Below are 24,630 nucleotides of genomic sequence, written 5' to 3' on the forward strand. Positions count from 1 at the left end.
AGTTTTTATTTTTTAAATTTTTATTTATTTATTTATTTATTTATTTATTTATTTATTTATTTATTTATTTGAGACAGAGTCACTTTCTGTAACCCAGGCTGGAGTGCAGTGGCATGATATTGGCTCGCTGCAACCTCTGCCTCCCGGGTTCAAGCAATTCTCCTGCCTCAGTCTCCCAAGTAGCTGGGATTACAGGTGTACGCCAGCACGCCTGGCTAATTTTTTTGTATTTTTAGTAAAGACAGGGTTTCACCATGTTAGCCAGGCTAGTCTTGAACTCCTGACCTCAAGTGATCCACCTGCCTTGGCCTCCCAAAGTGGTGGGATTACAGATGTGAGTCACCTCTTGAATGTGTGGCGTTTCTCTTGAATGTGTGGCCGTGGCCAGGGGATGTAACACATTGGCTGGTTCCATGTTCTCTTCTGGAGCTGGGGGTGAACTCAGCCTCCCCCAGATCCCACAGTTGGAAGTGTGGAAGAATGGCTTCCCAAGGAAAATTCAAGTTTAGTTACCAGAAGTAGGAGGAATGGATGCTGAGCAAACAAAAAACACAACTGACCCCTACAGGCCACCAATACTGAAACCACAAGCCTCCTGAAAGCTCCTGAAAGCTCCTCCTATTGAAAGGTTCTGTAATATAATACTCCAATAGGCTTGAATTCACTTGGAAATCAACTTACGTTCTCTTGTATTTCCAGAAAAGTTGTATCTAATGTGAAGCAAATTCTGGCACTCAGAGGTTGAGCCATGTTGACATCATCGTATAGAAGCTGCCATTGGTTTTACTTAAATGCACTCTCCTTTCTGGAAGTACTACTTCTGAGGAAAGGGCGTCAGGGAGCACTTAATGCTTTAAATGTGTTTGTACAGCAACTTGCATTCTCAAGAGGTATCACATAAATGTATGTGTTTTTAATTTTGATTTGAAGCACTGATTCCTGAAGTAGCCTGGCCTTCTGATAGTGATCTTAGAAAATCAGCCTAGAAGAAGAATACATTTTTCTCCCAGGCTGCGACTCAAATGACTATGGCAGTGAAGTTCTGTCAACTATAAAGCATCCTCCGGCTTTTTAATCTTTTCAGTTATTAGGAAAATAAATTCAACACATATAAATTAGAAATAATCAGCTTATAAGTCTATTTGCATTTATGTTTTTAAAATGGACCGATGACTTAGCACATGACATAAGAAGAGTAAGAAGTCAGGGAAATATTAAATCCACATATTCATTCAACACATTTACTGAGGGCCTATGGCCTACCATGTGCCAGGGACTGCACTAGGCCCTGGGGATGTAGAAATAAGCAAAACAGATTTTTAAAAATCCTTTTGTATATGAAGCTTACATTCTAGTAGGTGTGTCCATTTATATACAGTCTTCAAGTCTCTGTGTCATTGACAAGAACTAATACTACATACCAGGAAGCATGCACGGCGAATCCTCAGATTCTTCTATGCTAGGCATTCTGCCAGTGCTCTGCATCATCATCTCATTATTCTCTTCTTCCTAAGAGATGTAGACACCTGCTCAAGCAGCCACAGGAAATGAGTGGTAGGGTCAAGACTGGAGCACCTATATCTATATCTGCTTTTTAGTTCATATTTTCTCTTGGGGTGTGGATGCGGGGGATGGTGGAAAGTGGTAGGGACTGTGGCATATCAGATAACATGCTCTGTGCAAAGGGAGCACTGCTTATTCAGATCCAGCCACTTGACACTCAGGAATGTAACTCAATGTGGCCAAGTTTTCTGATTTTTCAAGAGAAGCCAGCAAACAGGATTTTGACATGAAAACCAATTTCAAAATACTGTGAAAGCCAAACCAAATTTGTCTGGGCACAACTCAGGCCACAGATCTGCCCCTCTGTTAGAGATCATGCTGTGACCAGGAGGGTGCCTGGGGAGGTAGGATTCCAGATAGCAACCTTGAAACTAGGCGGCCAGCTGGGCACAGTGGGTCATGCCTGTAATCCTAGCACTTTGGGAGGCCAAAGCAGTGGATCATTTGAGGTCAGGAGTTCAAGACCAGCCTGGGCAACATGGTGAAACCCCATCTCTACTGAAAATACAAAAAATTAGCTGGACATGGTGCACAACTGTAATGCCAGCTATTCGGGAGGCTGAGGCAGGAGAATCACTTGAACCTGGGAAGTGGAGGCTGCGGTGAGCCAAGATCATGCCACTGCACTCCAGCCTGGGCAACTCTATCTCAAAAAACAAACAACATCAAAAAACAACAAAAAACCCCAGAAACTAAATGTGGGTAGAAAACTGCAAATACATCTGTGGTACTTACACAAAGTGTTTCTCAGGTTGATTTTCAAAGACTAAGGTAGAAAAATGGGGCTCTTATTTACCAAAAAAGCAAAGTCCTTTAATGAAAGCTACCAGGGAGGCAGCAGCTGGGGCACTCCAACCCCCAGCCATGGAGGAGGTTGGCATGGAACCATCTGATGCTGGGCTGACAGGCCATGCTTCTCTGAAAAGGAAAATTTAACTTCAGGGCAGTCTTCATGTTACATCTGAGGCCCTAATAATGATCATTATGCTGTCAGCACACAAGACATGGTTCAAAATAATTCTCCTCCTTAAAGTCACATCCTATGTGCTTTCTGGTCCTTCCTGGCCTCCTCCACCCTGTGGCCTCCCACACTCAGCAAAACTTTCCTTTTCCCCACCCATTTGCCGAGGAACTGCGGCCATCAGACAACATATGGAGGTCTCATCACCGGGGTGGTCTGTAACTGGAAAGGAGTTGGTCATCTGGTGTTGGCAGCTTCTCTTCCTGTCGTGGCCTTTGGAAGGAAAGAGGGAGGAACACAGAATAGCATCCATGTTTAAAAAACATTTGCACCATCAACAGACTGAAACTCTACAAGACAATAGTCTTACTTTAAAAGTGTAAAGGAATTCCCATCCTCTTGGTCTTAGCAAGATCAGAAAACCTCTGTTTACTACAAGAATTGTTTCAGAAAGGGAAGTGAAATCTGGCACATGAAAAATCCCATTTCTATCCACTCTCAAGATAGTAACTTTGTAGCCATATGCCATGTGTATTTCATCGTAGCAAAACAGTACTGTGGTGCACTGGGGACAGATTTGCTGCCACTGCTGCTGCTGCTGCTGCTGCCACCACCTCCACCACCTCCTTCTGTTGCTTGGATAAAGCTGAGGCATGTGGCACTGTTGTGAGATTCTTAGAGATCCAAGCAAGTACTCCTGGCTAGGACCCTACAATTCAGTTTGCACCATGAGCCTCTAAATCTCAGCCTCTCTAGGTCCTGGTACTGTATCTTTGGAAGACATACACAGGAAGGAGTAAGATACCTTCTGAAAAAGATAGGACAAAGAAAGCTTATACTCTTCCTCTCCCTCCTCTTGCTTGGAAGATCATTTAAGATTTAGCAATGAAGTGACTTAGTGACTTTTCCCACCGAAGGGGACACAGGGCAATGCTATGATTCGGAGTGTCCGGAGGCCTGTGTTCCAGCCATGGTTCCCCTATGTCCTCACCTTGAGACCCAGCACTACATACTCAACCTTTTTGAGTCTCAGTTTCCCCATCTATAAAACGGGAATAATAATAGGATCCACCACATAGAGCTGTTGTGGGGTTAATTAGGTGAGATGCTGAATGGTAAGAGAGGCTTTCTTTGCACAGAGCTTGTTCTCTAGTTTACTGCAGCCCCCAGTAATCCCCTTCCTGCCTCCCTGTCTGCACCCTAGGAGAAGGTACAGTTATGTTCTTCTGTGGCAATCTATGTTCCGGTCATGGCCCCATCTCTTATTTTTGTGGCTCCTTGGACTGGTGATCAGGAGTCATCTTTCTGCATGATGACCAGGGCCACTCTATCGCAATTCTTTAGCTGCAGCAATGGAGACACACACTACCTTTGCTCCCATTGCATCCAGGTCCTAATTTTAGATGCTACCTTTGATTCTCTGAGCTGCTTCAGTTCAGATGAGAGTGTGCTTGTCCTGCCCCCTCCCCTCCCCAGCCACACTGGCAGCCTGGTAGGTATGGAGTCCACCTGCATCAGAGTGGTGAGTGTCACTTTTTATTATGCAGATTCCTGGGCTTCATCCTAGACCCACTGCTTCTGAATCCCTGGGAGCCAGGGCCTAGGAGCCTTCAGGTGTGACAAGCCCTCCAAGGGAGCAGATGCACATGAAAGTTAGTATTTATGGCCCTCTGGGGCCTCAAGCTCAGAGAACTTTGCCTCAACCGGGAGAATCCCAGTCACCGCTTGGCAGAGTTTGGCTCTACTACCTGCCCCATCTGCCCCTGCTCAGTCCCAGGCCCAGTCCCCCATTGTCTCACACTAGAACCAGTGGCCTTGCTCTCTGCCTGCCAATCTGGAGGTCTTGATCTGAAGTGTCAACCTGACCCTGATACTTCCTGACTATAAATTCTGCAGGGGTTTCCCATTCCCTACAGGATCAAGTCTGACAAAGCATTCAAAGCCTCTCTCTTCAGCCTCAGATCTGCCACTCGCTCTCCTAGTTGAGAAAACTCCAACGAGGCTTATATTATGCTGAGGTCTCTGTTCCCTGAGGCTACATGTCTCTGGGCTTCTGTAGGCACAGTACCCTCCACCAGAATGACCTTTCTCCTCTTCTACTACTCTTCCAGTTTCAGCCGAAATATCACCTCCTCTGGGAAGCCTTCTCAGATGTCCCTAGGTAAAACCGCCTACTACTTCTCTTTCCCTGTACACTCCCCAAATATATCATCCATGACCCTGAATTGCCTTTATTTGCTTATGTGTTTCTGCCCCACGAAACTATGAGGGATTTGCATTTTATTCATATCAAATTCCAAAACTTTATCAGGGCTGATAAGGCTCGGCATGATCTGGCTCCCATCCACCTCTCCACCCTGTCCCCCACCATTCTCTCCCCACCCACTTCACCCAGTCACTGTGGCCTGCTGACTGTTCCCAAGCTCCCCAAGCTCTTTCCTGATCCTGGTCCTTTGTTCCTGTAGTGCTGTTTGTATCACTCCCCGTCAATCTTGCCATAGCTGGCTCCCTCTTGACATCCAGATCTTGCTCAAATGTCACCTTTTCAAGGCCAGCCCATCAAAATAGTTTTGTTTGTTCTAGAACTTCATTTAAATGTAATAATATGCTATGTATGCTTCTATCTGGCATCTTTCACTCAGTATAAAGTTTTCAAGTTTTATTCACATTGTAGCACTTATCACTACTTTGTTCCTTTTTATTACTGAGCAGTAAGCCATTGTATGAATATACCACAATTTACCTGTTCACCTGTTGATGGATACTTGGGCTATTTCCAGTTTTTGGCGATTATGAATAAAGCTGTTCTGACATTTTCATGTACTAATCTTTGTGCAGACATACATTTTTATTTCCTTTGGATAAATACTTGTCTTAGTCCATTTGGTGTTGTCACAGAATAGTTGAGATGGGTAATTTATAAAGAGGTGCAGCTCACAGTGGGAAGTTCAAGTGGCAGCGGCATTTGCTTGGCTTCTGGCGAGGGTTTTTGTGCTGGCTCAAAACATGGCAGAAAAGGTTAAAGGGGAAGCAGACATATGCAAAGAGAGATCAAACAGGAGGAGAAACCTTGCTTTATTAAAACCGTTTGCTTGGGAACTAATACATTCCTTGATACATTTCTTGAGAATTGATCCAGTCTCTTGAGAACAACAACAACAACAAAAACAACACTCTACTAGGACAACAGTACCAACCTATTCATAAAGGATTCACCCCTATGATCCAAGTACCTCCCACTAGGCCCTACCTCCCCAGTGGACAGAACTGGCAAGCAAACTTCAACATGAGTTTTGACACAGACAAATCACATCCAAACCATACCTATAATGGAGATTGCTGGGCATTGGTAAGTGTATGTTTAACTTTATAAGACACCACCAAACTTTTTTTTTTTTTTTTTTTTTTTGAGGCGGAGTCTCGCTCTGTCGCCCGGGCTGGAGTGCAGTGGCCGGATCTCAGCTCACTGCAAGCTCCGCCTCCCGGGTTTACACCATTCTCCTGCCTCAGCCTCCCGAGTAGCTGGGACTACAGGCGCCCGCCACCTCGCCCAGCTAGTTTTGTATTTTAGTAGAGACGGGGTTTCACCGTGTTAGCCAGGATGGTCTCGATCTCCTGACCTCGTGATCCGCCCGTCTCGGCCTCCCAAAGTGCTGGGATTACAGGCTTGAGCCACCGCGCCCGGCCACCACCAAACTTTTTTCCAAGTGATTGTTCCAGTTCACATTCCTGCCAGCAATATATGAGAGTTCCAGTTTTTTCACATTGTCATCAACACTTGTTATTACCAATCTCTTAAAGTTTAGCCATTCTAATGAGTGTATGATGTTATCTCATTGTGATTTTAATTTACATTTCCCTAATGGCTAATGATGTTGAGCAACTTTTCATGTGTGTTTATTGGATGTTTGTATATCTTCTTTTTGAGGTATTTGTTAAATTTTTTTGCCCATATTTTATTTTGGTTGGGGTCTTATTATTGAGCTGTAAGATTTCTTTATATGTTCCAAATAGAAATCTTTTGTCAAAAATATGTATTACAAAACCTTCTCCTAGTGTATGACTTACCTATTTATCTTTTAATGCTTTTCCCCTTTTATAGTAAGTTCTTTCTATGATCTCTGCCTACCCCACGGTCATGAATAATTCTTTCTTTCTTTCTTTCTTTTTTTTTTTTTGAGACGGAGTTTTGCTCTTATTGTCCAGGCTAGAGTGCAGTGGCACAATCTCAGCTCAGGGCAACCTCTGCCTTCCAGTTTCAAATGATTCTCCTGTCTCAGCCTCCCAAGTCGCTGGGATTACAGGTGCCTGCCACCATGTCCAGCTAATTATTTTTGTATTTTTAGTAGAGACGGGGTTTCACGATGTTGGTCAGGCTGGTCTCGAACTGCTGACCTCGTGATCCACCCACCTCGGCCTCCCAAAGTGCTGGGATAACAGGTGCCACCGCGCCCGGGAGAATTTCTTCTTTCTTCCAGAAGTTTTATAGTTTTTGTTTTTTTTAAAATAGTACTTTGATTTATTTTGAGTATGGTATGAAGTAAGGATTGAGATGCATTGTATTCCATATGGATATTCAATTATTCTAACACCATTTGTTGAAAAGTCCATCTCTTTACCTGTAGTTATTTAAATTTTGTTTTATTTGTATTGGTCCCTCCTACTAGTCTATAAGTTTCATATATTGTTCTAATGTAACCTGGGCTCTTCTGTATCCCTGCTACCTCCTTACAGGTAGAGAAAGTAGAGAAAGAGCATGCTTGCAAGTTAGTTCAGGACATGATCTCAGGGAGCAGGAGTAGGGAACTGGGGAGAATGAAGTAGGAACAAGGGAAAGCCATGGTGTGTTATAGAGCTGGTCACCACTGTGGGCAGCTGGGGCTTGACCCAGCTGGGATGTGATGAGGAGCAGCGTAGAGTGTACCTCCTAGTTGTCCACTGAGTGTCAGAGAAAAAAGCACATAGCCACCAACCCCAGCCGCCAAGGGCCCAGGGTTACCCCCAAGGGGTTAACGTCCTCAGACATCCAGTTTGCAGTACTGGAGTCCAGAGAGAAGCCCTGGCAGAAGGCAAGAGCAGAGCTGTGTGGAGCAGCTGAGCCTCGGTGCTTTCACCTGCTCCAAGCTGGTTGCCACAGTGATGGCCGAATAAAAGGTGGGCCAAAAGGATGACAGGAGGGTCACAAGAGGTTTCCCATACACATTCATTCCACAAATATTTATTATTGCCTCCTGTATGCCAAGCACTGTGTTAAGCACTGGAGATAGTCATCAAAAAGCCAAGCCCTGTCCTTATAGGGAGACAGGCAGGACGCAAGTCAACAATTGATACAATATCATATCAAGGAGAGATAAGTGCTATGAAGAAAATAAAACAGGATAAGGGGACTGAGGGTGAGCGCAGGGATGGGGGCTCATTTTGGCCACCAGGGAAGGCCTCTGAGGAGCTGACATTAGACAGAATGAAATGAGGAACTGAGCCATGTGGATACCCAGGGCAAGAACATTCCTGGTGGAGGGAACCGCAGGAGAAAGGCTTGAGGGAGGAACAAGCTTAGGGCATTAGAGAAACAAGGAAGTCACTGTGGCTGGAGCGGAGTGAGGGGCAGAGACATAAGAGATCAGGAGAGGCGGCCTGGCAGGCCCTCTGAGTTTGAATTTTATTCTGAGTGTAATGGGAAGCCACTCGATGTATCTAAGAAAGCTTATAGGCCGGGCACAGTGGCTCATGCCTGTAGTCCCAGCACTTTGGAAGGCTGAGGTGGGCAAATTGCTTGAGCTCAGGAGGTTGAGACACACCTGGGCAGCATGGTGAAACCCCATCTCTAAAAAAATACAACAACCCCAGAACCCCAAAATTAGCTGGATGTGGCAGTGTGCACCTGTATGCCAGCTACTTGTGAGGCTGAGAGGCTGAGGCAGGAGGATTCCTTGAGCCCAGGAGGTTGAGGGTGCAGTGAGCGGTAATCACACCACTGCACACTCCAGCCTGGGCAACAGAGCAAAACCCTGTCTCAAAAAAAAAAGAAAAAAAAAAAAAGGGTTATGACTTGGTCTTATTTATATTTTAAAAGTCATGTGGGTGAGACTGGCCTGGCCAACATGGTAAACCCAGTCTACTAAAAATGCAAAAATTAGCCAGGCGTGGTGGCACACACCTGTAGTCCCAGCTATTTAAGAGGCTGAGGCAAGAGAATCGCTTGAACCCAGAAGGTGGAGGTTGCAGTGAGCCAAGATTGCGCCACTGCACTCCAGCCTGTGCGACAGAGTGAAACTCTGCAAAAAAAAAAAAAAAAAAATGACGTGGGGTACCATTACACACCTGTGGGGGGCAAGGCTAAAATCCTAAACACAAAAAAAAGAAGCAGTAGTATCCAGTGCTGGCAGGGATGCAGAGAAACTGCAGCTCTCACACTGCTAGTGGCAATGCAAAATTTGTACAGTCAGTTTGCAAGAGTTTGGCTGTTTCACATAAATATGCCCTCACCACATAACCCAGCAATCCCACTTGTAGGTATTTTCCCACAGCAAAATGATACTTCTGTTCACACAAAAACCTGTACACAAATGTTTATAGTGACTTTATAATTGTCCAACAACTGGAAACAATTCCAATGTTTTTCCCTTTTTTTTTTTTTTTGAGACGGAGTCTTGCTCTGTTGCCAGGGCTGGAGTGCAGTGGCCGGATCTCAGCTCACTGCAAGCTCCGCCTCCCGGGTTTACGCCATTCTCCTGCCTCAGCCTCCGGAGTAGCTGGGACTACAGGCGCCCGCCACCTCGCCCAGCTAGTTTTTTGTATTTTTTTAGTAGAGACGGGGTTTCACTGTGTTAGCCAGGATGGTCTCGATCTCCTGACCTCGTGATCCGCCCGTCTCGGCCTCCCAAAGTGCTGGGATTACAGGCTTGAGCCACTGAGCCCGGCCTCCAATGTCTTTCAACTGGTAAATGTATACACTGTGTAAACTGTGGTACAGCCATATAAAAAGGAATGAACTATTGGTAATGTGTGCAACAACTTCAAGGAAATGCTTGGTGGAAAAATTCAATATAAAAATGTTAGATACAGATACAGACCGAGGCGGGTGGATCATAAGGTCAGGAGATTGAGACCATCCTGGCCAACATAGTGAAACCCCGTCTCTACTACAAATACAAAATACAAAAAATAGCTAGGCATGTTGGTGCGCACCTGTAATCCTAGCTACTTGGGAGGCTGAGGCAGGAGAATCGCTTGAACCCGGGAGGTGGAGGTTGCAGTGAGCCAAGATCGTGCCACTGCACTCCAGCCTGGCGACAGAGCAAGACTCTGTCTCAAAAAAAAAGAAAAGAAGAAAAAAAGAAAAAATGTTAGATAACGATGTGACTTCCTGTATATAACAATCTCAAAATGACAAAATGACAGAGATGGAGAACACCTTCATGGTTGCCAGGGCATAGAAAGAGGGACAAGGAGGAATGAAGTGGGAGTGGATGTGAATGCAAAGAAGTGTCACTAGTGAGTTCTTCTGTGGCAATGTAACAGCTGTCTTGGTTGTGGGTGGTAGTTACATGAATCTACATATGGGATTAAAGAGCACAGATATATACACACATGTATAAATGAATGCAGGTGAAAACGAAATAATGTCTGTAGTCTAGTTGATAGTAATGTACCAGCAATGCCAATTTCCTGGTTTTGATATTGTACTGAAGCTATATATTAGGTTGGTGCAAAAGTAATTGCGGTTTTTACCATTACCTTCAATGGCAAAAACTAAAATTACTTTTAAGTAATAAGATATCACCACTGGGGGACACTGGAAGAAGGGTACAGAGACTATTATTTTCGTAACTTCCTATGAATCTATAATTATTTCAAAATCAAAAGTTTAGAAATGCAACTAACGGATAAAAAACTATAAAAGGCTTTTTTTTTTTTTTTTTAACTGGGATAGTTTGCAAATGGATGAGCATTAGATGACATTTGGGAATTATTGTCAGTTTTCTTAGGTGTAATAATATATGCTTATCACATGTCCATACATTCTTAGGTGGTATATGTTAAAGTTTTAGAGGTAAAGTGTCAAAGTGTCTACAACTTACCTGCAAATTGTTCAGCAAATATATGCCTATGTATATACATAATTTTAAAATTTGATAAAACACAGACAATACAGAGGGACCAGCAACAGCTCCAGGAAGTGGCATCTGGATGCTTCCACAGAGGCCCAGGTAAAGTCATCTACCTTTCTTCTGAGACTTATAAATCAAAACCAAACTTTTTTCCCCATGGTGGAAAGACTAGCTCCTTTTGTTTCTTTTGAAAAAAAAAAAAAAAGATGTTGGTAATTTCCTTTGCAAACTTAAAATGCTAAATAAACATAACACTTTGTTTTACAATATAATAATAACTACTATTTATTGGGGGCTTTCTCAACGCCAGGTCCCTTTTCAGGCTCTATGCCATCCTTATAGCAATTGAATGCAGTAGCTGTTTTTAGTAGCCCCATTGTACAGGTGAGGAAGCTGAGGCTAAGAAAGGTGGGATGACTTGCCCTTGGCTGCACCCTAGGGTGCTCTGATGCTTACCTGCTCCACTGGAGGCCTCTTTCAGAGTCCTCCTCCTCCCCTTCAGCCACTAGCTCTACCCCTACCTAGGGACAGCCTTTATGTAGAGTCACTGTGGGTCCAGCAGCACCATTCAGGCCACGGACATCTTTCTCTGGCTGAGAATGGGAAAGTTCTCTCTCTCTGCAGTGGGGTGAGTGGTTGCATCTAGGTCAAATATGGGAGGGAAAGGAAGGGGATGGAGTGAGGGACCTGGAGGGAAGGGGGAGAACATGTAGGAAACACCAGATGCTCTTTATAGCTTCTTCAAAAAACAAAGGCATTAGGGAACATAGGTTTTTAACAGTCTGTTAGGAGGAAGGAGGGAGAAGGGGCAGTAGAGGTTGTGAAGGACGTCTATTCAGACCTCAGAATTAGGTCTGGGGCCCAGTGATAATGACAATAAAGATGGTGGTGATGACAACAATAATAGCAGACACTGAGTGCCAAGTGCAGTGCTAAACACAGCACACTAATTATCTCAGGCAACCTTCTCAGGAACTTTACAGTTTACTATCTTTGTCATCCCAATGTTCAGATTTGAAAACTGACACCCACAAAGTAACACCAAATTATACATTTTTTTTTTTTTTTTTTTGAGATAGAGTTGCGCTCTCGTTGCCCAGATTGGAGTGCAATGGCGCAATCTCGGCTCACCGTAACCTCCACCTTCTTGCTTCAGCCTCCCAAGTAGCTGGGATTACAGGCATGCGCCACCACACCCAGCTAATATTGTATTTTTAGTAGAGATGGGGTTTCTCCGTGTTGGTCAGGCTAGTCTTGAACTCCCGACCTCAGGTGATCCGACCACCTCAGCCTCCCAAAGTGCTGGGATTATAGGCGTGAGCTTATACATTTTCATATGTACACACTCGAATATAAATACATTGAATGAGGTCAGTGTACACATTGACACTAACTATACAGCAACACAAACTAACAACAGTTGGTACCTGAGGAAGGGTGAGTGTGGTCAAGGTGGGGAGCTTCAGCTTTTCATTGTATTGTGCAATTTTTTTTTACAGTGGGAATGTGTAACCATGCCTGTGACATTTCTTTTAAAAAGTGGGTGATGCTGAAGACTGTGTCCAAGGATCCCAGAACTAATTTGGGGCCACACCTCACACACTGCAGATCCTAGGCCTTGACCATCAGGCTGCACAGCCTTTCAAAGGGAGACCCGTGCCTGCCGCACTGTTTTTTTTTTTTTTGAGACGGAGTCTTGCACTGTTGCTCAGGCTGGAGTGCAGTGGCGCGATCTCAGCTCACTGCACGCTCCAACTCCTGGGTTCATGCCATTCTCCTGCCTCAGCCTCCCGAGTAGCTGGGACTACAGGCGCCCGCCACCGCGCCCGGCTTTGTGTACTTTTAGTAGAGACGGGGTTTCACCGTGTCAGCCAGGATGGCCGCGATCTCCTGACCTCGTGATCCGCCTGCCTCGGCCTTCCAAAGTGCTGGGATTACAGGCATGAGCCACCGCGCCGGGCTTTTTTTTCTTTTTTTTGAGACGGAGTCTCGCCTGTCGCCCAAGCTGGAGTGTAGCGGCGCGATCTCAGCTCACTGCGGCCTCCGCCTCCCGGGTTCAAGCTATTCTCTTGCCTCAGCCTCCCGAGTAGCTGGGATTACAGGCATGCGCCATCACACCCGGGTTGTTTTGTTTTGTTTTGTTTTGAGACGGAGTCTCGCTCTGTCGCCCAGGCTGGAGTGGCGCGATCTCGGCTCACTGCAACCTCTGCCTCCTGGGTTCAAGCGATTCTCTTGCCTCAGCCTCCCAAGTAGCTGGGATTACAGGCACGCGCCACCATGCCCGGCTAATTTTTTTTCTTTCTTTTTTTTAGTAGAGACGGGGTTTCACCATGTTGGCCAGTCCTGTCTCCAACTCCTGGCCTCAAGTGATTCGCCCGCCTCGGCCTCCCAAAGTGCTGGGATTACAGGCGTGAGCCCCCGCGCCTGGCCTGCCCCCACACTTGAATTGTAGAGAGAAAGGAGGAAATGACTTCTGAGAAGCGTCGGCCCCTTGTCCCATCCCCGTTCCCTGGGTCTCCTGGGGGACTGGGCCAGTCGGGCGTCCAGGCCTTGGGGAGCCCAAGGCCGAGTGTCCAGCCCCGGGGCCCGCCCACTGTCACGGAGAAGACTCCCGTCCAATCAGACCTGGGGGATGCTACTCCGGAGATGAGAGTGGCAGGAAATCAAGGTCAAGGTCCCGGACACAATGGGGCCATTGTCGTTCTCCAGTCAGTTGACTTTCAAGCAGCAGTTCCCTATCCACCCTTCACTCCTTCTCCCACTCCCGCTCCCTGCCAGGAAGTCACCCAAACCTCCTTATTAGACTCTGCCTGAAGGAAGCCGCTTTCTGGATCCTACCCCAGACGCGGGAGGCTGGGCCGCTGCGGCATCGTCTATTATGTCCACCAGGTGGCGACAGAACACCACATTTCTGAGTGCGGAGGGCGGCCCGGGGCTGGCGGCTCAATCACTAATCAGGGCGTGGGGGAACCCTGCCCTTCCTGTTTTATCCAAGAGAAACAAAAAACCAAGTCAGATTATACTTTCCCTCACCCTTTGCTCTGAGGTCACAGGAATCTGGAATCTTAGAGACTTCCCTTAGCAAACGGCAAAATGGCTGTGGACTGTAGCCCTATTTATTTTTCTTGAATTGCGGGGGGAAACCAAGGGGAAACCTATTTACTCCGGAAGTCACAGCAGGTGGAACCCTTACTGCCTCTCTAGCCTGGATTAATCAATTGGCTAATTGATCGGTTGTGTTAGTGTATAAACATCACGTCTGAAAGGACTTCCCTGGTCCCCCAGTCTAAATTATGCCTTCCCTGTTCTTCCTCAGAGCCGGCTTTAGTTTTCCTTCTTTGCATGTATCTGTTTGTAACTGGACACATTTGTTTGATTATTTTCCACTAGCATATACTCTGCGAGAGCAGGGACTGAGTCTAGTTTTGTTGCATTAACTTGTCCTTAGTGCCTAGTAGAGTATCTGGCACATAGTAGGTATTCAGTAAGTATCTGTCAACATAATAAATGAATGAGTGCCCTATTGAGCAATGGAGGTGGAGGTGGGCTTCTGGTCCCTGAGAATTCAGCATGTGTGAATTCAGATAGGCCCACTTAGCAGGCTGCACCTGGCCCAGACTATCACATTAAGAGAGGCAAACTCCAGAGGCAGAAAAGCTTTGGGGTTAAGACATCTGGTCTGGGCTCTGGCCACCTGGCTTCACGATCTTATTGTCCCCTCATGTGCTGGGCGACTTTGCACACATCAACCTTTCCGAGCTTGTCTCCTCATCTGCAAAATGGGGATAAACATGGCATTTATCTTCTAAGGCCACTGTGAGGGTTCTGAGAGAGAAGTCATGGAAGATGCTTAGCCCAGGGCTGGGGACCCAGTAAGCAATCTGGGAATATTCGTCATTATTATTATTACTATTATTGCTGCTGCTGCTGCTGCTACTACTGCTGCTGCTGCTGTTGGAGAAAGAACCCTCACTGAGGCTGTAGCCCAAGTGCTCCAGGCAGGTGCCAGCTGAGGCAAGGGGTCTGGGGCTGAGAGGATATTTCATTGGTACCTGCCCCTTGGCAGTTCTCCGGGTTTGATTTCTCTTATGAACTGGTTCAGGAAGCTGAGGCTAGTAGGGCCTGTTCCTCTCTACTGATGGCAGAGGTCAGATCTGTCTCTGCTGCAATCACTGCCAGGGGGACATCCTCTCAGCCTTCCTGGGACACTGTGGGTCCAAGGAGGCCCATTAGTTCATTCCTTTGTTTAACACACATGGTGCTTTACCAGGTCCTGGGGATGGTGGTGAACAGAGTCATCTTGTCCCTGTTCACAAGAAGCACATGGGGTTGGGGCACAGGGGGAGATGTTGATCAAAGCAACCATGGGGGAAAAGTGTATTTTTTTAACTGTGATAGGGGACAGGGTCTGTCTAGGACATTCCCTGAGGAAGTGACTTCTGGACTGGGAGCTGAAGGAGGAAGAAGAGGAGCTATCCAAGAAAATCTCTCCCTTAAAGCAACCACCCCCTGGGGAATGCTGTGATGACCCAATGGGTCCTCAGGCTCTTCCTGGGCCAAGCAAGTGGTCAGATGGGAGAAGATTAAAAACAAACACACCCCAAGTACACAGGCTCCTCCTGGGGTCTACTGCCCCACTCGAGTTACCTGGACACATATCCACAGAATGTCAAGTCCCAGCTCCAACCCTGGCTCCAGCCCTGGGGGAAGAGGAAGTCTTAGGGAGGTGGCCAGGAGAAGTTGCCATGGGTTCAAAAAGACCTGGGATGAAGGGATCCTGGGATGATTCCTTGGGTCAGCATTCTGGGTGGGATAGGGTGCAAACCCATGGTTCTGGTGACCAGACGCACGAGCCACCAGCACATCATGGGAGCTGAGAGCATAAGCTATGTTATCTGGGTCCTGGGCACTTATCCCAGCTCTAAGGCTTGACAGCTTTGGCAAAACAGTTCACCTAAGTCTCAGTTTTCTTGCCTATAAAATGGGAGCAATAATCATAACAACAACCTCATCGAGTGTTTGGGGGGACTTAGTGAGATAATACACAAAACATCCTGGCACATAATGGGCACTTGACAAACATTAGTTTTATTATATATTCTTTCTTTCTTTCTTTGAGATGGAGTTTTGCTCTTGTTGCCCAGGCTGCAGTGCAATGGCGTGATCTCGGCTCACCGCAACCACCGCCTCCTGGGTTCAAGCAATTCTCCTGCCTCAGCCTCCTGAGTAGCTGGGATTACAGGCATGTGCCCCCACGCCCAGCTAATTTTGTATTTTTAGTAGAGATGGGAGTTCTCCATGTTGGTCAGGCTAGTCTCGAACCTCTGACCTCAGGTGATCTGCCTGCCTCAGCCTCCCAAAGTGCTGGGATTACAGGCGTGAGCTACCGCGCCTGGCGCGGTATATATTCTTTTATATAGGCCTTCATCTTTTATAGCTCCTTTATCACAAGATTCTGTCAGTTTGGAGATAGGAACCTGAGACCCAGAGAAGCGAACTAACTTGCTTAGGGTCCCACAGTTAAAAAGCAGAGGAGTTGGGATTTGAAGCCAAGTTTCTTTGACTCCAAAGCCTGTGTTCCTAGGAGGTAAGAGAGGGAACAGATCAGTGGTTGCCTGGGAAGAAGCTCGGGTCCTGTTCAGTCATATTGTCATGGATTTACCGGATAGGTGTAAATCTTTCTGGGGCTGAGGGTGGAGTGCACATCCTCTTTTTCTAAATGTGGGAGTCAGGCAGGGCTCCTGCTGGTCCCAGTTGCCCCAGCCATGATGGAGTCAGAGCAAGCAGGAGTGGGGAGGAAGAGAAAGCCACTGGGGACAGGGAGTAACTGAGTCCCAGGGGCTTGGAGTTGGGCTGAGGCCACTCACGGAGCCCTGGCAAGTCTTTCTTGCCAGCCTGAGCCACAAATCTCTGCTCACTCTCACCCCTAGGAGTTTGTGGCGCCCCTCCCTTTCCCACCTTAGCCTGGGACCCCTCCTTTCTCTCCTCCTCCCTCCTGAATGCAGTAATCCCAGCTAACAAAAGCCACCATGGCTACTCTGATGTGTGGGACGACGATGCTAGCCAGGCCATGCCCGGTCAGTGTGCCAAGTTGGGCTCAGGCCCCTTCCCACGTGCCAGGGTGCGCTGGCCCTGCTGTCTGCTCCCTCCCCATGAAAACCCAAGCAGCCCTCATTTTTGAGACAATGGAATTAAACAGCTATGGGTCAGGTGGAAGTAGGAGGATGTGAGGGTAGGGAAAAAGTAGAACCTTCCTGAGCCTGTCCTGCCTCCTCTCCAGCTCTGGAAGGATGGACTGCAGATCAGGGCTTGAGAAGGAAGAGGTCAGATGGGCTGCAGAGTGCAAAAAGGACTGCCCTAATTAGAAGTCTTGGGTTTGAGGGTGAGCTGGCATGGTCGGGGAGGGGCAATGCTAGCCCTGCTTTCACCACCCTCTGCAAGCTCTGGAGTTGGTCAGACCAAGTTTGAATCCCGACTCTGCCCATGTAAACTGTGTAAACTTGGGAGGTCACTTAAATTCTGAGCCTCAGTTGCTTCATTTGTTAAATGGAATTAATAAACTCTCCTGAGGTTTGTTTGGATTAAAAAAGATAATGAATGAAAAATACTCAAGCACAGGGCCGGACACATACCAAGCACTGGATAAATGATCTCCCTTGCCACCGCAGGGGCTGCTGGTGCTGTTACTGATGCAAATTCTGAGCCGTGGCCACACACACTTTGGCTGGCCTCCAGGGGACGGTCAGCCAGGTCCGCTGGGGAGCCTTCCTCTCTGCCTGGTCCCGCTGATAATGACACCAGGTCCTTGGGCCTGATACAAGAAGAGCAGATGTCTTGCAAGGGAGAGTCACCATCTCCTACCTCATCCCCAGCACCCCACCCCCACCTTACCAGAATGCAAGGTATCCTGGCTAGCCTGCAAGGTGGGATGGGGACCCTTTAGCTACAGGCTGCCTGATTTCTCCTCCTTTCCTCTCACTGCTTCTCTGCCTTTAACTTTTCTCTTTGCCAAAGCCAGAGACCTGCTTTCTTATGCCAAGGAGAGAGAGAGGAGGAGGGAGGGGGCTGGGGGAGGGGTGAGGAGATGGAGGAAGCGCTCCAGTGTGTAAAGAGGAAGGGGCTTCCGCTCTCTGTCTTTTCATTGTCAATTTGAAATTGATGACATTGGGTAGTGTATTTAAGACATCTGTCCCCACGCCCTGCTACTCCCTTAGGAAAAGAGCTGCTTTGCGTAATAGAAGAATAGAAGCTTTAATAAATAAAAGTTTTATTAAATAAAAGAAGCTTAATAAATAAAAACTATTACACGACAACATAGTCTGTGGTCCCATTGGCCACCTGACCACTCATTTCCGGGCTGGGGGCTGTTGCGCCCATATCCTGGCCTGTGTCCTTCCGCTCTGTGGGGCACAGACCAGGGCTGGACCTGGTAGAGGCAACAGTGCAGGCTTGGGCCCGGGCTGGGGCTGAAATCTGACCCTCGGCCCTTTTGGATAATAGCAGCCTGAGCACGGGGCCCTTGAGAACTGGGATCACCAAAATCCTGGTCCTGAGGCAGGATTTTTCAGTCCCTCCCACAGGTGGGGCCACCCCTCTGCCCCACCTAGTTGCCCTAGAAGCTGGAGAGGAAAAAACTCTGGGTCTCCAGACAAGGGTCTGGAGAATCCTTGAGGACCTGGAAGCCCCCACTGCTGCCTGGCCTGGTGAGAGAGCAGGCTGGGGGCCCCTGCCACTCGTGGCAGGCACCCTGGGTGGAGGTCGGCCCCAATGTGTGGAGCCTCTGGAGCTTGCTGATCTGAGCTGCGATTAGGTTGGAATGTTCCTGTCCAGTTTGCAGTGATGTGGCTGTGCTGGCCTGGGGAGATTGTCAGAGGGTCTGGCTGTGCCAGGTTCCTCCTGCCTTGAGGGCCTGTGATTTCTGGCCTGTCCACCCACAGGACTCCCCTCTTGCCTCTGCCTACAGCGCCCAGCTTTCTCAGCAGCCCTCACACGCCTTAGGCTCCCTTGTACCCTTGGGGGACAGATGGGCCTTGCTCATTTGGCTGCCCCTCTGCTGCACTCTCCAAGTTCCCTGTGCTCCTGGATCTGGTGCACATTATGCTGTCTTCAGAGTACTTGTGTTGCAAAGTGTCTGTCCCCTCTCATCACTGCAGCTGCCTATGGATAGGGACGGTGTCATCTCTGAGCCTTGATTCATAAGACCTGCATGGGGCAGATGCTCAAATGGAATGGACCAATGAGTGGTGGTTACACCGTTTACCTGCGGATGGAGTGGGGAGACTTCCTGTTTGCAAGTGCTTTTCCCACACCTGAGACTGCCTCTCTCCTGTCTAAGTCCTGGATTTTAGGCCTCCTTCCCCTTCTACCCAAGCTCACCCCCCTTGTCATAACCTGATAAGGGCTGAGGGAGGTGGTACAGGAGATGAATTAAGTGTGGGGCCACCTGCCAGCTAAGAACCCTTGACCCAAGTTTCCTTTTCTGGAAAATGGATAATAACAGCACCTTCTTAGAGTGACTTTAAGGACATAACAAGCCCCTTCCCTCCCCCTGTCCACACTCAACAAGGGGCTACATTCTTTCCTGAAGGTCTGTGATTGCCTCCGGAGGCTGGGGGCAGCTCTGGAGTCTGGCTTGGCATTATATTTGCAGCCATTCCGTATCCCTTGTCCCCGCTCCACTCCCTCCCTAGGGCCACCCCTCTCCACAATGCAGAAGCCACGGGTACTCTGGGATTTATGGCTGTGGTGTGTAGGGGAAGCTCCTGGAACAAATGAGCGGCTGTGCATGTGGTTGTGTTTGGTTTTGGACTCAGAGGGCACTGGCTTTATGGGTCTGTCCTTGGTCTTATGCTGGCTGCCTGCCAGGTTCCAGGGGTCCACATCCCTAGAATCACTACCTAGGCCCAAGGTGGGAGCAGAGACCGATAACCCAGGTGTCTGGGGTTATTAGCCATCAGAAACATGGAACCTGACAGCAGGTGAGTGGCCATCTCCTTGCCCTGACATCTGGAGGCCTTACTGCCCCACCCTCAGGTCATCATCTCCAAGGCCTGGCAGATATTTGTGTGAAGACAGAAGGAACTTGGGTGAGGGCAGAGACCAGCATGGCACCCACCCTTTTCCTCCAATGCCCCTCCCTCTCCCAGCTCAGGGGCTTAGAACTGTAGTATGCAGTGGGGATGGAGGGTATGAACCCTAGAAGCAGACAGGCCTCAATTTTAATCCTAACTAGCTGTATCATGTGACCTTGGGCAAGTGACTTCATTTTTCTGAGCCTCATTTCATTAGCTATAAAATGGGGATAACAACGGCACATATATTTTAGAGAGTTGTAAGGATTAAACAATTAAATGGGATTAAATAACTAATTAATTTTAAAGGATTATATAATAAAATTCATGCCTGTACACAGTGAACAGTAAATGGTAGTACTACTCTTACTATCTGTCCCTTGCTGTGTTTCAAGCATCTATCCAGGATGTTTTAATGTTGTCCAACCTAACAGAGTCTAAATTTGTTTAACATTTATAGTACCTTAGAGAGGAGCTCAGTGAGCTCAAATGAGATGAGAAAGGTAGCCACCGGGTTCTGAGAAGGGTCTGCCACCCCTTCCTGGACCCCACCCCCTGCCCAGAGTGTCGGATGGTCCTACTACTGTCCTTGCCTCTTCCAAAAGCTTGGGGAGGTCTTGCTGCATCTTCCCATGTGGGAAACTGAGGCAGGCAGGCAGCCCTGCCAGCCAGGGACCAAATGAGCTGGCCTGGAGGCCACAGGGTGTTCCAGTAACTAGAGAACAGGGATGGAGTGGGATGAATGCAGGGCCAGGAAGTTGAGAACAAGGATCATACCTTTGCTTGGTGCCACACTTCAGGTTTTCCAAAGAGGATTCTCAAACTTTTCTCTCCATAGAAATGGCTCATGGGCAATGACACTGGGAGTAGAGGAGGCCCCTTTTCCTGTGCTGGGATCTCAGCGGCAACCAGACCAGTGTTGTGGCCACCCCGAATATGAAGTGTCTGGCAGAAGGGAAGGGGAGAGGCTGAGAGACCCATATCTGCAAAGGCCAGGGCCACAGGAAGAAAGCAGTGATATAAAGCACTTCCCAAAGCCCTAGGCTTGGGCCCAACTATGTACAGCAACTCAAGGGTTAATCCCCACCCCACCCCCATCAGTCTCTTCCTCATCTGTAAAGAGAAAAGGAAGCAAAACAGAGACCAGGGCTGCCTCATCTGTTGTGGCTGCTGCTGGATAACCTGTGGCACTGGCATGGGTACTTGTGTGCCAGCTGAGGGACAGTGGCATTCCCAGGCAGGCCACCCTGGAGATACCCCCTGGTGAGATCAAGAGGCATGAGACAGAGGATATGCCCAAGGACTTAGGCCAGTTGGTGGCCCTGGCCACATTTGCTCCTTAAGGCTGAGGCCTGGGTCAAGCTTCCAGCATTGCACAGCACCCTTCCCCCAGCCACCAACCATGGGTAATGTTGGCACCCTGGTGAGGAGCTGGCCTTGCTGAGGGGCCCTGTACCCCTGTTCAGGGAGAACAGAGGAATCCTCAGTCTTCTTTGAGCCAGCCTATGGTGGGTGGGCCTTGCAGGGGCTATCTCTTGCCCAGGTATTAGTATTCCCAGGGGTGATCTTTGGCTGCATGGGTGGTATAGTCCTTACCTGGAAGCAGGGCAGCCTGCCCCACCCAGATCTGGGTCAGAGTGTGGAGTGGATGAGAAGTCAAAGCCAGGCAGGACCAGGCGCCTGGAATATCCGTTTCATTGGATGGGTCCCAGGCCCAGGGCTCTGCTGCCCAGGCCCTGCCACACTTCTGAGGGACAGGGGTGGGGAATTTATCCTAGCCAGGCCTTAAAAATGAGAAGGCCAGCCTGTAATCCCAGCACTTTGGGAGGCTGAGGTGGGCAGATCATGAGGTCAGGAGATCGAGACTATCCTGGCTAACGTGGTGAAACCCCGTCTCTACTAAAAATACAAAAAATTAGCCAGGTGTGGTGGCGGGCGCCTATAGTCCCAGCTACTCGGGAGGCTGAGGCAGGAGAATGGCTTGAACCCAGGAGGCGGAGCTTGCAGTGAGCCCAGATCACACCACTGCACTCCAGCCTGGGCGACAGAGCGAGACTCTGTCTTCAAAAAGAAAACCAGTGGAGTGGAGGCTGGGGGTGGGCGGGGTGTGTGAATGTCAATGTGCCAAACCTCATCACTCCTGTCCTAGGAGTTCTTTTATTAAATGCCCCAATCCCAGCTCCTCCTCCTATGGTCCATGGAACACAGAAGGCTGGGACTTAGTGGCCCCACAACCCTGAAGCCCCGCCCCTTAGCTGACCTGAAAACTTCAGTCAGTGACCATGTAGGGCACTAGAACCTCCTGCCACCAATCAACAGGCAGCAAGGAGAGATGCCGGGGTATCCTCAGAGAGGGAGAGGCCATGTAGAGGGTTTGGCAGATTTCCTTGTTGTGGGGAATGAGGGATAGGGCACAGGAAGAGACCTTCTCAAGGGTCTAGGGTTATGTTTCAGGAGGAAGATAAGCACCAAGCCAAGTTCTGCCAGGTGTATGCCTGGCTCCTGCACCTCCCATGGTCCTTCCCACTCAGCCGGGCTTCCCGTCTCCTGGCCTTTCTGTAGACGCTCAAAGCATCCTGTGATTCTCTTTATCATGGCTTATAATTCTCTGCTTGCCAAGTGGTTTGATTAATGTCTGTGTCCCCTATAGATCATGAATCTACACAGTGGCATTCTGAGGATGGCAGAATCCTCAGAATCCTATACTTGTCTTCACTGCTGTCTGCCTAAGCACTTAGCACTCCCCAGGGCTTAGCACACAGTAGGTGCTCAATGTACATTTTAGTGAATGAATGAATGAATGAATGAATAAATTTCCCCATCAAACACCATGAGCTCTAGGAGAGCAGGAATTGCTTCTTGTTTGTTTTTGCATCCACAACCTGTGGCCTGGTGCCTGGCACAAAGTAGGTTCCCATTAAATTGTGTGGGATACTCACAATTTGGGTATCTCTCCTGGGAAGAAAGGGGTCCCTGGCAGGCATAAGGAGAAAAGGCAGTGCTAACTGGAAGAGGGTAAGAGGTGAAGTTTGGGTGGCTGAACTGGGGTGCTCTTCCAGGCAGGTTTGGGTGAATGGGGAAGCTCTGTGGGAGCCACTCTTGGTAAGCACTCACCTATGAGAAAATTTGAGGAAGACACAATATGGCAGCAAGGTAGTAGTCTAAGCTAGAGCCAGAGCCAGAGGCCATGGCCACACAGGCTGTTCCCCCACCCCATTCCCAGAGCCTCCTAAGGGTGGGGACAGGAGCAGGGCTCCAACAAGTGCCACTCTTTAGGCCTGAGGGTCTTGTGGTCACGTGAGGCTCTGGACTTCAGGTCACTCCTTGCCTTTGCAGGACCAGAGAGTCTGAGACACATACGGAAACTGAAGGACAGAAGGAGTGGGAGTGGGGTCTTGCCCTGGGCTTGGAGTAGATCCCCTGTACTGTCTGCAGAGTGTCAGTGCTGTGTCCTGGGAGATGAGGCTCCCCTTGGGGAAGCAGAGTCACTGAGGGCCTTTAAACATGGGATCAATTGCTGGGTCTACTTTTGATGTCTGGATGAATTAAGGAGGAGATAGTCTCCTAGGACCCAGGTTCCAGATGCTAAACAGACTTAATGTCTGGAGTTTGCAACCCAGCCCCACACCTTAGAGTCTGAAAGACACTTAGGTTATAAAGTGTCTCACGGACACCCTGATGGGCAGTGCAGCGCCCTCATCTAGGACTTCCCTCCCTCAATGATTTGAACATCTATCTAACAACCCTGAATCAAAATAAGGACTGACACAGATGTCAGACCTAGCACTCCCCGTGTGGAAACCTGTGCTGAATGTTAGGATTTGAAGCCAAACCATTTGTGAAGCTTCAGAATTAACTTTTAATTCTCGCTTTAAGTTGCAAAAAACAAAAACAAACAAACAAAAAAAACCCAAACCAAATCAAACCAAAACAAAATGTGTGTGATTAACTAGCGGACAAGTAGAGAGGTGCTGTTTCAAAAACTTCCTAAACATAGCTTCCTTTCACTCAATGGTAGAAACTTTTATCTGGAGTGGATACTGGCTAGTATGTGAACACACAGGGGGTTTTTTTTTTTTTTTTTTTTTTTAAACACAGGTTTATCACCAACTCTGGCAGTTTTGAGAAAGGCTCACTTGAATTCTAAGGAACAGAATTTTTCTGTGAAAACTGCATCTCATCAAGTTGAAAGATCTCCAGCAGTGCCAAGGCCCGGGAGCAGGTCTCTGTCTTCAGACATACCGATATTTGGTCCTCAAGAGATATACCGATATTTGGTCCTCATCAAGAGCTGACCCAGAGAGTCCACGCATGCAACTGTAAACCCACTTATTCCCCCTATTTTGTTTTCCTTTCTTTCTTTTTTGTTTTTTTTTTGAGACAGAGTCTCGCTCTGTCACCCAGGCTGGAGTGCTGTGGCCGGATCTCAGCTCACTGCAAGCTCCGCCTCCCGGGTTCACGCCATTCTCCCGCCTCAGCCTCCCAGGTAGCTGGGACTACAGGCGCCGCCACCTCGCCCGGCTAGTTTTTTGTAGTTTTAGTAGAGACGGGGTTTCGCCGTGTTAGCCAGGATGGTCTCGATCTCCTGACCTCGCGATCCGCCCGTCTCGGCCTCCCAAAGTACTAGGATTACAGGCTTGAGCCACCGCGCCGGGCTTGTTTTCCTTCCAAACCTAAAGTCAGATGTGGCCGTTTCGCCGCCCAAGGGGACTGTGTCGTGGAGGCCCGGCTCAGTTCCGAGCAGGCAGAGGCCCGCTCCAACAGGTGCGGAGCGTGTGCATGCGGCCGGCATGGGACCACACAGCCCCCAACAGCAAGCCCCGGGTCTCTCCCGCTGCACTCAGCCCGACCCAGAGCCCGAGGACGCAGAGAACGGCCTGCGCACCGCCCGCGTCCTCGGGCTCTGGGTCGGGCTGCTTCCGAG

General features: G+C 48.5%; 1 protein-coding gene across 8 annotated transcripts in view; it reads right to left on the reverse strand.

Moving 5' to 3' along the window:
• Nucleotides 1-2,796, reverse strand: part of CYSTM1 (cysteine rich transmembrane module containing 1) — a 75,122-nt gene extending 72,326 nt beyond the window's left edge. Inside the window, exons 1-2 of one of the 8 annotated variants that reach the window (XR_001885997.1) lie at nt 2,681-2,796; nt 1,422-1,509 (exon numbers count right to left, since the gene is read on the reverse strand). The gene's annotated coding sequence lies outside the window, so the exon portion shown is untranslated. Of the gene's footprint in view, nt 1-1,421; nt 1,527-2,298; nt 2,496-2,665 lie in introns of those variants that run through there. The other 7 variants (XR_001885995.1, XR_001885996.1, XR_001885994.1 and 4 more) reach the window with 7 other exon arrangements.
• Nucleotides 2,797-24,630: the final 21,834 nt, after the last annotated feature.

Source organism: Rhinopithecus bieti, unplaced genomic scaffold, assembly GCF_001698545.2.
Source record: "Rhinopithecus bieti isolate Rb0 unplaced genomic scaffold, ASM169854v2 scaffold_8674, whole genome shotgun sequence".
Taxonomy (NCBI): domain Eukaryota; kingdom Metazoa; phylum Chordata; class Mammalia; order Primates; family Cercopithecidae; genus Rhinopithecus; species Rhinopithecus bieti.